The sequence below is a fragment of the Gymnogyps californianus genome, chromosome 6 (genome assembly GCF_018139145.2).
Source record: "Gymnogyps californianus isolate 813 chromosome 6, ASM1813914v2, whole genome shotgun sequence".
NCBI lineage: Eukaryota > Metazoa > Chordata > Aves > Accipitriformes > Cathartidae > Gymnogyps > Gymnogyps californianus.
Window position 1 is genome coordinate 22,520,513 of NC_059476.1, and position 15,528 is coordinate 22,536,040.

The following is a 15,528-nucleotide window of genomic DNA, read 5'->3' on the forward strand; positions in this document are numbered from 1 at the left end:
TGGTAGAAATAGCAAGCCCAGCACTCCAGTCAGAGTAGGTTGAAAAGCATCAAGGAGCAGGAAGAGCAGGGCTGCTCCATGACAGAGTATAAGCTGAGAACCAAAGGCGACCACAGTAGAGGCAACACTCACCAGCCGGAGTGCGGTTTCACAGTATCTGAAGAGGACGGCCACAACAGGGTCCATCAGCATCCCTGGACAAGACACGGTGTTGAATTAGGATCAGGGTCCTTCCAGGGAGCCCAGTCAGGAGCAGCATGAGATGGTACTATCAACAGGACTGAAGACAAAGCTAAATCTTGGTCTGAGATCCTTCCACAAGACAGAGCTGAAGATGGGCGTGCCTAAAACATAGGTTAAGCAAGGAGTGAAAGGCCAGGCCTCAGATGAAATGAAAACTCCCAGACCAATGGGCAGAGTGTGTGTGGGTTCCGAGTGAGGCTTGTCAGGCCAATTAAGTGCACTAATAGCTCTCAGGGCCCTGACTACAGCTTCCCCCCCCATTAAGGTGTGTCTTCACACCTTACAAAGACCTGGGTACCAGCTGTAAAACAATCTGGTTGCTGCGGGTTGACATGGAGCTATTTCAGTGGGACACAGAGCCAAGGCAGCAACATGGCCTGGGGGACCTGGAGCTAGGTCACAGCTACGGCAGGGACATGGAAATAGAACAGGGGTGTGATGTGGGAGACCCCAAGGACATTTAGACCAGTTCCCTTTCCCACTTTCACAGCAAATATCCGTTTGAACTGCACCCAGCCCAGTCCAGGTTCCATTTGGCATGTTCACTTTCTGATTTCCATGCACCAAAAATGATGGTAATATTTGAATGGCAGGAGCGCGTGGTTTTGTTGAATGAGGACTGGGATTTTGAGGTGTTTCTGTATGTGCATAAAGATGGAGGTGAGCGTACGAGAATGAATTTATGTATAGGTACGCTCGTATAATAAATGTTATGGCAATGCATGCTGTTTGTGGAATGATTGTTCTCATTGATAGGTTGTACCATTTTCACCTTTGTGCAACATCAACAAAACACCCAACAAAATTTTACTCCCACAGAAAAAAACTGTTAGTGTAGGTGGAGCTAAGCCAGCACCGTGTGAAGCAGGAGGCAGCTGGAGCAGAAATGAGTTACAGTTCCTCACCAACACTGGCTTATACTGCAGCAGGGACAAGTTGCCTCTCCTGGCAACCAGAACTACCTGAAGAACTGGGCCAGGGCCAGGAGCAGGGCCCAGGAGCTGTGAGCCCCTTTCCGCTATCCTGATCACTTGACGTGATCCTTATTCCTTTCAGAGAACAGGATTTCTGCAGACCAGGCAGGTCTGCCAGTAGCACTGCACAGGCAGGAGACCACCGGGTCTGTTCCACTGCAGGGGGAGAACTCCCTAATCTCCGTGAGGCTGCCAGGTCCTAAGGTTGCCTCGTACCTTTCAAATTGTGGGCTTCACCACGAAAGCTGGCTCCAGTGAAGCCAACCAGAGTCGTGAGTACCCAGCCCCTCTAAGGAGCAGGCCCTGCATTTGCAGTTTTATTATCCATTTTTCTTTTAATGTCCTGCACACTTGAGAAACCCTGTGTGAGAGTCAGAATGAGAGAGGGAGAAAGAGAGAGGGAGAGAGAGAGCTCATCATGCCCATAAAAGGGACAGATTCTGATTAGCTGAAGTTATAAAAATGATTTATACTTGCAAACATTATTTCTACTTGTATTGTTTGCCTGCAAGCGTTAACATCACGTCATGGACACTGTAGCCAGACTCAGTCATCCCTTGAGACAGGACAGATGGCTAACGTCCCCTTCCCATCAAAGAAACCCCCCAATGCAGAATTGGGGTGACCAGAAGAAAGACTTTGCTCTGGCTCTTGGCACTTCCGAGCCTCACGGGAACATTCATCCTTGTGCAGCCAAAACAGAGTCCCAGGCACCAAGAAGAGCAATCCTGATGTCAGCTTCTTCTCCTCTCTGCTTGGCATTTCCCGAGCAGGAGAAGCACGCTGAGTCCTGCCTATATTGTGCGCTTTCCCCGCCTCCTGCCAGCCCAGATCTGGGTTTATTTCCTCATCCGTGATTATTGTAAAGAGGAGCAGAATGAAATGCAGATGCAAAACATGCTCGTAAGAATTTCCTCTCTCTCTCTCTCCCCCATCTGCCAGAGAATAGATTTTAATCTTTAATCCATGAGCAATCAGCGAACACTAGCGAATTGCAAATTACAGATGTTTTACTGTCTTTGGCATTTTTAGTTTCCTCGCTTCCCCACTGCCACTCAGTGTCTTTCTCACATCCTCCCCTCTTCTGCATTCATCGAATGCCACGCGCCATCACCAAAACCATATGACACTGTCATCATTTGGTAATTAAACCTTTACTCACTTTAAATACGCAAAGCTGGCTGGGGTAAGCAGCACTTAACCCTTTCCTGACAGGCTCTGTGCATATCTGGAATGAAGGGAAGGGGGGGATGGTGGACAGAACAGTAGGTGAGGGGAAGCCCAAAGTTGAAATCATGTCCAAGTGCTGATGGCTTTCCTTGAAAGCATCCCTGCTCTCAGAGAGGCCAAAAGAGACGGCAAAGGTCTCTGTTTGTTTCCATTTACCTTGTTGTCTGGGCTGTGTGGTACCACTGACAGAGACGAGCATAGGCTCCTCTGTTAAACAAACCCCAGGGGCTGCCGGAAGACACTAGGTCCCTGATAAAGATAATTTCCAGCAACTGCTCACTGCAACTTTAACCCTGCACCACACTTTTGTACTAAGCAATTACAGACTCAGCCCTGGACTAGCCCTGGCTGCTTCAGGTTGTTTATTAGCACAAGCTGTCCCAGTCTGAGGTCCCTGGTTTGACTCTTTGCTGCCCAGATGGAAACCTCCAAAGAAAATCAAGTGCAAGGGCAACAGGCATCAGATGTAGGAGCATGGGCAACCCCTCAAGAGGGGTGGAAAGTAGGTTTGTAAACCCCCTTCCTTTCTCCTTTACCCCCCAGTGAGGTCAGTAATGCTGGGCCCCAGTGTGTACATCATCTGACTTAGTTCCTGGGAGTATATTTCAGCTGTGAAGGACAGGGAAGAACTTTTACACTGCCTCAGTTGCAAGCTTATAGAGAAAAGACAAAGCACGGCACAAAATGCCTTCAGCAAGAGCTGCTGTAGTGGCATGGGTCTCTTGTCTTAGGGTGGCTTCCAGCAGGGGTCACAGCAGGGTCCAAGGCACAAGAGCGCGCTCATCCCTACCAGTCTGTGAGCAATCTGAATTCTCAGCGGAGGTTACATTGCAATTCTTTATCAAAGGAGTCCAAGGTAAATCAGAGATGGAGAGAGCGAGACATGGCAAGAAATAGGGGGAGGGAGGGAGGGAGGGAGGGAGAAGGGAGAGAGAGGGAGAGAGAAAGGTGGCTGCAATTATTTTGCCATAGATTGGCAGGGCCTGCTTTCCCTGTAAGAAGACTGCAACATTTGGGGAAACATAAATAACAGTTGACAAGAGACAGCACCGCAGAGACAGGCAGTAATTGTTTCACCTCCCTCTGTGCCCTGTCCACTGTAGGCTCCCAAGGAACTACCTTTGTATCTTAGCTCGAGGCAGCAGCTCAGGGCCCCTCTGTACCAGGAACAGCGAGAGCCTTAATCATTTTCTACAAGTTTGTCAATTTAACAAGTGTTTGCCCAAGGGGCATCTGTCTTCCTGCCTTCCTTTATTCCTCTCTCTGCTTGCTTGTTTGTGAGCTGGTGCATTCTGGCTGCTATCACCAGCACACCAGCTTCACACAAGTCTGGCTCTAAGCAGGATGCGGCCATCACTGGAAGCAATGTGGTTAATCCCAGTTTCAGAGATTACTAACTGGTATCCTCTCCACTTTCTGCCTTCATTACTTTTTTCCCTCCATCTCTCCTTCATGTATGTGCAGGCTGCTGCAATCACAGAGAGAAACAGTGATCCTTGCCTCCTTCCCTGGCTGTCTCCCTGCACCCTGCACTGGAGACTGAGTTTACCCCACAGCAGCTGGAGTCGAATTCATCAAAAGGCTGAGCACTGGCTGTCCTTGAAAATGCTGCCTTTCAGCCGAGTCCCCACAGGACCTGAGGCAGCACCAGGAGCTCTGGTTCATCAAGACATTTTGGAGCGGCATCCTGCTGCTGGGTGTCTCAGCTGAAAGCACATGTGTGTCGGGTGAGGAGGAGGAGGAAGGCAGGAGTGAAGACCGACTGCTGATGGGAAGGGGCTGCACTCCTCTCCCTGTGCCAGGGCCCCGGGCCCTCTCAGAGTGCGACAGGTTGAAACACAGAACTCGGGAATTTCCACAGTGCTTGAGACCACTAAAAAACAGGTCCTGAATCTGCTTTTCTTTCTCTTTTTCCTTTGAATGCAGTAATAATAAAAAGTTTCCATAAGAAAGGATTAAAGTGCCTGATTTGAAACATATGCTTTTGTTTCAGATTTCTCAGGGCAGGGTTACTTTCAGACGCTGTTCTGATTAGCCATAACCCTCAATATCGTTGTAACGTGGCATTAGAACAACTCGGCATTATCTCAAGAAAACGATTTACTCCCTCTCACATTACTCTGAGCTTCTGTTCTCAGAAAGCATTGGACTTCAGTGCCTACAATTCCCAAGCCTTGGCCTTAACCCTAGCCTAAACCCCAGGCTTGAAAGCCAAGTCACCCATCTCTACAGTAAAGTAGAGTGTAGGACATGGAAGTCCAGAGGCACCAGATCTCTTCCTTACTGTAAAGACCCAGCAGATTCTGGTAAAAAATAGGACTGTTCAATCTTTATATTCTGAGCCAAAACCAAGTGATAGCCAGAACTGTCATCCCCGTAGCAAGAGAGAACAGAGGCATCAGCCCTTGTGAGAACCAGGCATCTCTCTAAGGAAGATGACCCTGCAGAACACACTGATTTTGGCTCCCTCAATGTAAAACCTCACTTGAATTATAATGGACATCCCATCCTTACAGTAAAGAGAAATTTAAGACTCAACAGCTGTGAGAGCCCTGTAGTGTCCAACTAAACTTGGTTCTAGTCATTTGGATTAAGATGATTCTCCAGCCTATATTTGGGGCTGCAATAAGACTTTTATTCTAGTTTGGTTGTGGGACTACAAAGATTGAAGCTTCTAGTTCAATGCCCCATAGTGCTGGGCTCTCTCTCTTCAGGAGAGGGCTGTGTTTGATTGGCAGCATTACAATAATTTTTCCTGAATTACTTGTACGGATTTCATTGTTCTGGTATTTCAGCACCAAGACCTTTTTGGAGGTCCCTTCACAACATCTTTGGGTCAGTTATTGCTGTCTTAAAGACAGGGTACCAACACAGAGTAAATTCAGCTGACATCTCCTACAACACTGAGCTAAGCCACAAATAGGATCCAAACCTCCTGCATGTTCCTATCCTAGATTTGGTTTAGGCCTAAATATTAAATATGTGACCTAATGACCAAAGTGTTTAAAGAAGTCATTAAAGATGGGAGCAGGAGGACAGTGCTGGCATTTACTCCCCTGTGAGATGTGGCAGGGAAGAAAGAATTGACTGCAAAACACACTTGTGTTCCAGACATGGCTTTTATTATGGAGCTGGGTGGAAAGAGCTCAGGCAACAGGAGGGCAGGCAGGCAGTAGCAGCAGTCCCAAGAAACCTCCCTGCCACTGTCAGTGATTTTTTTACAGTGAGCCTGGCCTTGAGCTTTGTACTTAGGTCAGACTATCATTGATTACAAGGGAAGACTTGCGTGGACCATGATCCTATTGAGAAAGGCAAGCAAAAGAACATCCACTTAGCCACTTGGATTCACAGCAGGCACGTTACATCTCACAGAAACCATATGAGAGGCAAAAAGTCTCAAGTCCGATGGAAAAGCTTCCAGGATGCTCATTTGTTGGCTTTTCTTGATCTTTGAGACAGTGAAGAAATGCTTTGGAAGAGCAGGAGTACCACAACAGCTACTGTTGGAATTGTCACCTCTGAGAAGGTATCAGTGTGAATAACAGTGAACCATAGATTCCAGTGTTTCACTTCAGCTGCAGGAAACCTACAGCTGACAGCAGAATTTGTCTCTGTAAGCTGCCCTGTGCTCTCTCCATGCTTGGAACGGCATCACAGCCTCTCCAAGATTTGCTGCCCCCGGGCCCTTCACATGCCAGCAGTGGTTTATAACCTCAGTCTCCTCACCAGTGGCAGGCAAGTTTTTAAGAAAAATGGGTGCAAAACCCAGGAAATGTGCGTCCTTATTAATCACTGTTAGGGCTGACAGGGGGGAAGCAAGCCCTGGACCATATCCGGATGCAGCAGGGAAGGAATGAGAACTGGAAAGACCACTTCCCAAACAGTAAACAAGGCCCCAGAGCAGAGCCCAGAGTGACTCGGATGCAATCAGAGAAGCTCAAGTGTGTTTACAGGTTCCCTTCAATCTGACATGAAGATGGACAGGAGCAAAGCAGACATACTGGGGCATTTTCCACCTGGCACTCTGACGAAGAGAAGTCTCCTCTGCCTTCCCCACCCACTTCTTGGTGACAAACATCTCCCTGGGTCATTTATAATGAAGGTGATGGGTTTAAAAAGAGATGAGCAAACCACAATACATGGAGCATTTGCCAATTCCTGGTAAGAGGCTAGAGAGGCAGAAATGCAGCCACGCTTCACATCAATCTCAACTCCTTCTCCAGCAGCTACAGCCACAGTCTGCTGGGTGCCAGAGTCAAAGCAATGTTTTTCTCTGTAGCACTCCTCTCTGCATGTTACTGCTATTAGACACCCCAGGCAGGACAGAACAGGGATGGGACATGCACTTGCTCAGCACTGACCATAAAACATCTACCACTGTGGAAATAACAGGGAGATCAGCGAGGAGTTTCTAGGAAACAGATCTAATTACCCCTGCTCAGTCCTTCCCGTCTCCCTTCTGCAGCTTTGTCTGACCCACTGACTTGTCTCCCTCAGGTCATCTTCAGCTCATCTAGCCTAGGCGTTTCACTGGTACACAGTCAGCCTGGAAGCCCAAGAACTGCTCCAGAGAGTAACTTGAATCTTAGGTCAGATGAACCTCCCCTAACTATGTCTCTGGCTCTGCTGACTATAGAAGGAGCCTCAAATATCCAGCACTCTAGGTGAAGAGATCCAACAAGACATTTTGCTGGGGTGGGGGCAAGAGCTGAGGTTAGGCAGGCAGAACAAAAAGGAGGAGTGGGAGTGAGTGCTGCAGAACAAAAGGGCACTGTACTTAGGGGGATAGACGGTGATGCAGGAGCAGAGGTGAAGTGACAACAAACTTTAGAAAGTCAGTAATTGACACACACCAGTCACACTGCTGAGGTTTCATCTGTGCTGCCACCGGTTTTCCCCAAGCCTAACCAGAAAGCATGTGGCATGTCCCATTTGATCCTGGGAGGCAACTGGAGTATTTCAGTGCAGGCCACTGTGTATCTATACCCTCCCCTTTGGCACACTAAAAGATCATGTAGAATAATGCAGCTGCCTCTTAGCACACTGCCTGAAAACACCACAGAGAAGTCTGCACTATGAATTGCCAGGGGAGATGAAGACAGTAGGATATAGCATGGACATGCAGCCCAGATGACTGCCATGGAAACAACTTGGCTAGCCTGGCTCCATCGGGAGGAATACCTGCCCTAGGCCAGTGACCCAGCAGGGAGACTGCACTGTTGAAGAGAATAGGAGCCCGTTTCCAGACTGCTTCTTCCATTCCTCCTGCCAGCCTCAGCTGTTCCCCTGTTGTCAGGCTTTGGCCAGGTGCTTCCCATCAAAAGTATTCTCAGGATCTGCTTTTCATTTTTCCCAGGCCAAAGTAGCTGCGGTTACATGGGAAGATCCCAGACTGAGCAACATATTGCTTAAGAGCTTCAGACAGCAATGGTGTCTTTTATCCTGGAGCTCTTGGTTGAAAAAAAACTAGGTAGGAAAATGTTCAGAAGTATTTAACTTGGCCTTCTAGCAAACGGAGACAAGAAACTCTTAATCAGAATGTGCTAGGGGAAGCAATACAAGCCGCTTCTCTTCTCAGTGCCTTTTTTTCCTCTTCTCAACTTTTCCCCTCCAACCACCTCACACCCCCCACCCAGAAGTCTTTAGATCTATGCGCTCTGTGTGTTTGTACAGCACCTTGCACACAGCTATGCTGGCCTCTGCTGGGCTACCTGGCCTCACAGCAGTAACAATGATAAACTCCATTGGCAGACAGTCCACTGGGAGAATTGGGAAAGGTCTGGAACACAAATGAACTTGTATCAGTACAGGAGGGGAGTGTGGGAAGTCCCGCAGTACCGTAGTAGCCTTGAGAAAAGGGCCTGGCAAAGCCCTAGTAGGAAAGCAACACCAGATGGGCTTGCACAAAGCACCATCACATGGACTGAAACCTGGCTGATGGCCCGTAAAACAAAGGTAAGGTAACACGATAATGATCAGCACAGGGGAGGGAATAGCTGAGTTTGGTGTCAGGCCAATTCACAAGTTTATTAATGATATAGAGCAAAGCATATCAAACACTATAGTGGATGATACCAAATTCTCTCATTTGTCAGCTCAGCAGCTAAGACAGGGCCAAGTGAAGACTCTCCACTCATTTTATGCCTATGGTCTAATACACGTAAGGTCTTCTACCACAGCTATGGCCACAGCGCTCACAATTCGTTGATCACTTCCCTTTCAAGAATGAAATAAACCTCAGCCTGCTCAGCATCCAAAAGTATAAGGGATCAATCCGCCCAGCAAAGCTGAAGGCAAGCTCATGTGCTGAGAGTTACATGAGTGCTTGATGGTTGAATCCCACTATATTTAATCACGATAAAATCCCAATATGAAAGCAGACAGGGCATGAACACCAGCTATACCATAACAACTGTCCATGGGTGCTTTCTAATATCTAGGAAATTTGTGGTAGCTTAGCCTTTTTTTTTTTTTGGGGGGGGGGGGGGGGTAAGAAATGGGAGGTGTTTGCCCTTGATGACTTTGCCCTCAGTATGGAGTGCTGCAGGACAAGGACATGCACAGAAACTGCCTGAAATAGCCAACACTCAAGGCATTCCCAAGCTCATTTCACCCCATGGTAACTTGTTTGGTTGAATCCCAAGCAGCCACAGATGAGAATTTGCTGTTTCCTGTCACTCTCTGTGGACATTTGTACAATAGGACACCATGCCAGTTGCTCCCAGAAAGTGACTATCAGGCTGGTTGTCAGGATCTGTGCAATCAGCACTTTAATTAGTTTGGCTGTAGGTCTGTGATAAACACATGCCAGTCACGTAGCAGGCAGGTACACTCCCACACTGTTCTGGTGGCATCAGAGAAACCAGCCAGAAGAAAAACAAGGAGGAAGGAGGCTTTTCAGTAAGACATGGGAAAGTCAGGTTAGAAAAGATAGTGAGCTGGCCCTCAGCTGCGATACACAAGTCTCATGAACTAAACCCCTCTTTGCTCATGGATGAGGGACGGAAGAAGAAGCGTCTCTACAGGGCACCAGAGACAGAGGAAGGTGTCTCTAGATGTAATAGGAGTGAAGCAAGCAAGAGTCAACTTGCAGGTTATGTGGAAGTGCCCCAAGAGAGAGGATGGAAGCCTTGGAATTATTTAAGTCACTTGAAACTTGCCTGGACAAGGCATCTGATCACACACGGTGAAGAATAAGCCTCTGCTGACCGCCTGGGGAGGGACAGCCAAAGGACCAACCCATATTCCCTATGCAGGAGTGGTTCCCACCAGGACACAGCTGATGAAGCATTCAGCTATCCCAGAGCATTGCCCACTGGGTAGCAACGCAGCCAAATGCAGGCAGAGCAATACTGAGGGCTCCTTGCAGGCTCCCGAATCAGTATTGGGAAGTTTGGCTCATCATCAGCCCCTGATGTGAGTTCCTTCCTTTGCCCAAGCAGACTGCTGATTAACTAGGAATTAAGCTGGCATGAGACAAGAGCTTGTTGATGTCTCTATAATGCTTCAGCTGATAGACAAAAATAACTTTCATGTTGTCTATTCTGCTTCATCTTCTGCAAACATGCCTGGTACTGTCAGCCAAGGTCCTCCCGATACCGCAGTTTTATGCTCGTACACAACAGGAGGAGATGTGCAGCTCGCTCACACTCCCTTTCCCACACATACATGTTCAACCATGTGGAGACTCACACATTCACACATGCCCCCACACATTCACACTCATGACTCGGACGCTCATGCATGTGTTCACATACAAGAGTCCCCAGGCTGCCTGCATATAGGCATCCACCAAATGCCCATTGGTGTGCCTATATTGTAACATACGGAAATACACTTTCTCACCTCCCTCTCAGGCACAATCATGTCAATATAAAGGTGTGTGCATGTTTGAAGATGCCTTCACTTAAAAGGATACATTCCTTCTCCTATACATTCACCACCCAAGCATTCACACACACCCTAGCACAGATACCATATGCAAATCCCATACCCTTTAGACATGCTAAGACATAGATTAGTATTTACTTACTGACATACAAGACACATGCATACAACATGCGTATTTGAACACGCTTGCAAAAGAGCAGAAATACACTGCAAACCTACAGAAAGAAATACTTCTAAGTCACATTCATGTATGTGCGTGTGAAGCAGCCTCACTGAGAAATGAATTGCTGACAATTCTGTAAGGGGAAGAGTTGCTCTTTACTAAAGATCAAATTCTTTGTCTCTTCACAGTCCATTATTGTGGCAGAAACATGGAGCAGTTTTAAACTGCAGATATTTGTTACCATAATTAACATTAAAGATTCCTCACAAACCAGTTTAAGAGAGCAAAAAAATTCTGCCCTATTCCCTGTGCCCAGCATACAGTCAGCTCCAATGCCACCACTGCTACTTGTACTGCAGCAGTACCCAGTCCCAGGCGAGGGATCAGGAGCCCACAGTGCTAGGAGCTGTACAGAGTGATCCTGACTTTAAAGAGTTTATAGCCAACATCCGAATCCCTCCATGCCCCGTGCAGCACGATAGCCGATTACAGCGGTAGGGCCTGTTTTGCCTGGATGAGCAGTGCCTGCTTGCACTCTTCCCTTTCCCACCCTGCGCTCGCTTTCCCGCCGCACACCTCTGTGCCACCGGCTTCCTGGCAAACACACCCGGCTTTCCTCTCTGGACTCACCAGCGGGCACCCGGTTCTCACCAGCCTCCGCAGAGAGTGACAGCGTGGTGCAGACAGATCTGTGCAAGCACCGAAACAGGCAGCAGCACAGCCGTGACAATGTGAAGCTCAGCGTGAGCTATGAAACCCTCCCAAGAAGTGAAGCAGGTATTAAGCACAGAGTCCAGCTTGGACTAATTATAGACTACGAACAATACCCAAATTAGCAAGTTTAAAGCCAGACCAGGCATGTCCACGTGACATAATGGTCTCTGACACACATTGACATCATCAACACAATCACTGATGTGAATTTGAATTTTCACCTGCTTAGAAGAATATTTTCCTCTCTCCAAAGCTGCTAGTTCATCAGTTCTGATCTTTCCAATGGGAATTTTTTATACCTTTTTTGAAAACAAATTTTCTTCAGAAGTCAGAGCTCTGCTAGTAATGGAAAAAATACATGTATGAACTTACTTGCTTCAGAATTACATCTTTTCTTCTCCTTTCCCTAACCTTGCCCCTAAGAAGTGTGAGACACTAAGTCCAAAACTGCTGGCACTAGCACAGAACACACTTTGGCAGATCTGCCTCCGAATCACTTCAGCAGTCATGGGCTAGCTTCAAAATGAGTATAAATGTTTTCAGAACAGAAGCAGTGGGTTTGGGGAAAAAGAAAATAATGAGGAAAAACTCCCCGCTATAGTTCAGCTGTTAAAATGAAGGAATTCAAGTTAACTTTCTATTGCACGCCAATAGCAAACACATGGGGGCTACTGTCCCGGGCTAAGAGAACACTAAATTTAGAGTCAAGGCATACAAATTTTCATACAGGGTTTTGGGCATAAGGGCTCATAAGAGAGCAAGCATGGTCGTACCAGAAAAGCATCTAGCAATGCATTGTCGGAGTATTCTCCCAGGCTTCAGGAATAAATGGTACTGGCACCCAGATATCCTAACATATATGTTAAATAGGAGAGGAGAGAGTAAAAAGAAGTTTGAGGTCTCCATAAGAAATAAACAGAGACTGCAAAGGTTTTGACCCAAAAAAGTATACAAGCTGAAGAGGAAAGGAGAAGTGGAAAGGGACTGTTCTTAATCTCTCCATCAAGTTTTGTCTGATCTAGACGCCTTCACTGACCCTAGAAAATGGGTTTGAAATACTGATTTCACAGACAGCGGAAGTTAAGAGGGACAGATGCCCCTCCGCCACCAACTCACAAAACATTAAACTCTTACCTTGCAAGTATTTATTGAGCTCTGATGGTGAAAAACACCAGGGACTACGGGCTTTTGGCTAATCTTTTGACTTCTTGACTGCAGCCAGGGTATGAATAAACAGCAGCAAGAACCCCAAATAATTCCTCGACAGAGCCTTCAAGCCTCTGTTTGCAACATCAGCTCTCAAGAACACACGTAAACCTCAACAGGAAGCGCAAAGAGCTGCAGCAGCTCTGTGGGACAAGCAGAGGCATCTGTCAGGGAGGAACAAGGGCCAGCTGTCCCCTCAGGGAGGACAAGCCAGGGGCTGAGGGCAGCCCAGCACAGGCACACAGTGGCGGGGCAGGGTCGCACAGCGCCTGAGCACAGCAAGCAGAGCCAGGAGTCGGCAGCAGGCTCCATCAACAGACCCAAGCAAAGCAAGCAACGAGCCAGCTCCTGGGTCCAGCCAGGGGAGCGCAGTTGGGAAGCAACAGGAGACAGGGTCAGACTGGACTGGAGAAAACGCTGCAATACTGGTCCAGAGACCACGCAAAAGTCATGGCTAAAAGGCATGACTGGACACAAACTGCAACATATGTACAAGAGGGGGATCCAGGAGACAAGCTACCTACAATGCAAGTCCAAAGTCCATCCAAAGGGCCAGAGGAAGAGGTACACCTACACCATAGCCAAAGCAAGGCCCAGGTCTGAGCTTAAATGGAGCTCCTGGGCCCCAGCCCATGGGCCAGAGGGTGTGAGCAATGTGAAGGCTCCAGGTGAGGCTGGTCAGGGCCATTAAAGCCTATTGGGGCATTCAGGGCCCTTTCCTCGGGAGAAGGTAGATTTGTCCAAATAGGATGTGACCAGCACAACATCCAAGCCCTGCTCAGAACAGAGTGCTGCATAGCCCATGCTGCTCCAGAGACATCCCGAGAAAGAGTACCCAGAGACCACCGGAGCGCTTCCACAAAGAGGAGCTGAAGAAGAGTCTGTGTGGGATTCAGGAAGTCTGGTGTGACCTGCTGGTCTCTGGACAAGAAGATCAAACCTGCTCTTGATTTTGTCCAGGCCTGAGGGGAGAGCTTAGACATTTCGTTTAATAGTCCTTCACTAAATTAGTAATGACCTGGTTCCCAGCTCTGCTGCTGTTTTTCTTTGTGTCTTCCATCTACTTTTGCCTTTGCCCCTCACCAGTAACACGGAAATGCTATTATCCGTTTTTCCTACTTATCTGCTCTGTACTAACTCTGAAAAGCATTTCTGAAAAGCATCCCATGAGGTTCTCAGATACGTGCTTTGAAGAATAGTAATTCTTTCCTAAATCAAGGTTTTAGAGCAAAGACTAGTTTGTATTATGTCTTTGCCTTACAAGGTGACACCAGACTATTAACTAGCTAAATAACAACATTTCTGTTAAAATAATCTAACCCCACTGCACCGTTTCACTACTTTTTAGAGAAACTTGCACATATTGGACCTGTTCCCCTTAAAAAAAAAAAAATGAAGAAGCAATACCAATGAAGTTATAACACTTGTTTAAACAGTATAACTGAAAAATAAAAAAAAATTAGTTGCTTTGTGTATATGTGTTTTGATTTCAGGTTATTCTTTAACCCTGGACCATATGAATTAATGCGATTGCCCAGTTGTAGACTTCTAAGAGAGGAAAATTATCTTTATACTCTGAAATGACCAGAAAGCTTGTTGTGTGTTTTTGAAGAAGGAAGCTGTTTTGATTCATAAAATATACAAGAGTCCCGTTGTCATCCCCAAACATCGTATCAGTCATGAATCAGTTACAGTTTGAGATACAAGCAAATTAACAATAAACTTTACATCCTTCTCATTTGATTGCTAAGGTTTGAGCTAAGCTTTTTGTTGCAACTATATTAGGCTAAAAAGACACTTTTTAAAATACATGAAAGCTGAGAGTTGCATATAATCACTTGACTCCAGGATCTGGGACTGAGAGAAATTGCTGTTGGGATAATCTCGGGGACAATATCGCAAGAGCTGTCCGGGCAGCTTCTGGTCGGTAGCTGGTAGATAAGGGTGAGAGGCAGCCCTCACCCATGCCCTGCAACGAATACACAAGCCCCTCCAATATTTCATCCACACAAGACTCAGGCTGAGCCTGAGAACAAAGTTCTTAAATGCTAACAATGACCAAGGGAAATAACATCATCCAATCCTTGTTCAAAATACACTCCCTTGGCTAAAGGGCACTCAGTTCGTTACCGCTGTACGATTCCTTCTGCTGCTGGGTGTTGATCATTTGCGCTTGCAAGTCTAATTCATTTGTAAGGGCATCTAGAGGTTGGGGAGTTGGGGGGGGGGGTGATTTCCATCATTATTTACATCTAAAGGGATATATTTTATTAAAAGTCCATCTGAGTGCATCTCCTGCATATGTACCTCTTCGAGATCCATCTCAGACCACTCAGCAAAACAGCTAGGACTTGGGCACCTCCAGCCCAGCTGAGGTCAACAGAAACCAGCGAGTGAGCCGAGCTCGGCTGACTGACGCCGGCAGGACTTGCTCTAAGGATGCTGCTCTGTGGAGCATCTCAATCAATCCACAGACAGAATTACAGAAGAAGGAAAATAAGTGCCTAACTTAGCCTTCTGGTGGGCAGCTCTGAGAAGGCTGCCAGCTCATGCCTGCAGCACAGCCAGCTTCCAGGCTGTCAGCAGAAAGCAGCAGCAAAGGCTGGGGGGGGGCAGAGGGACCAGGGCTGGGCAGGCCCTGCCCCCCCATCCCCAATGGAGTGACCAGGGCTGGGCAAGCACCATCCCTGGCCCACCTCCGGCTCCGCCAGAGGCACACACCAGGGGTGCAGCATGGGGCAGGGGGCTGGAGACTCCTGAGGCGTCACCCCCTTCCCGAAAAGGGAAGCTGAAATAAAAGGCAGAGGGAGCCTTGTGTGTGTTTTTATTATTATTATTTCTGATTAAAGAGGAATTCATTTCATCTTTGCCTCCTGCCAGGGGCTGAGGTGCCGCCATTGAGGTTAACGGTGCGGAAGAATACAAAAAAATTTCATTGAGGAGGATTATAAAAGTTACTAGCTGGAACATTAACAGAAGAGTAACTTGTAAAAAATGCAATATTACAATATTCACAAGGACGGTAGAGCGTGGTAAAGCTATAAAATTCAACATTAAAATCTTCTACAGCCTAGATAACCTAGTTAACAAACATTGTATTGGAACTAC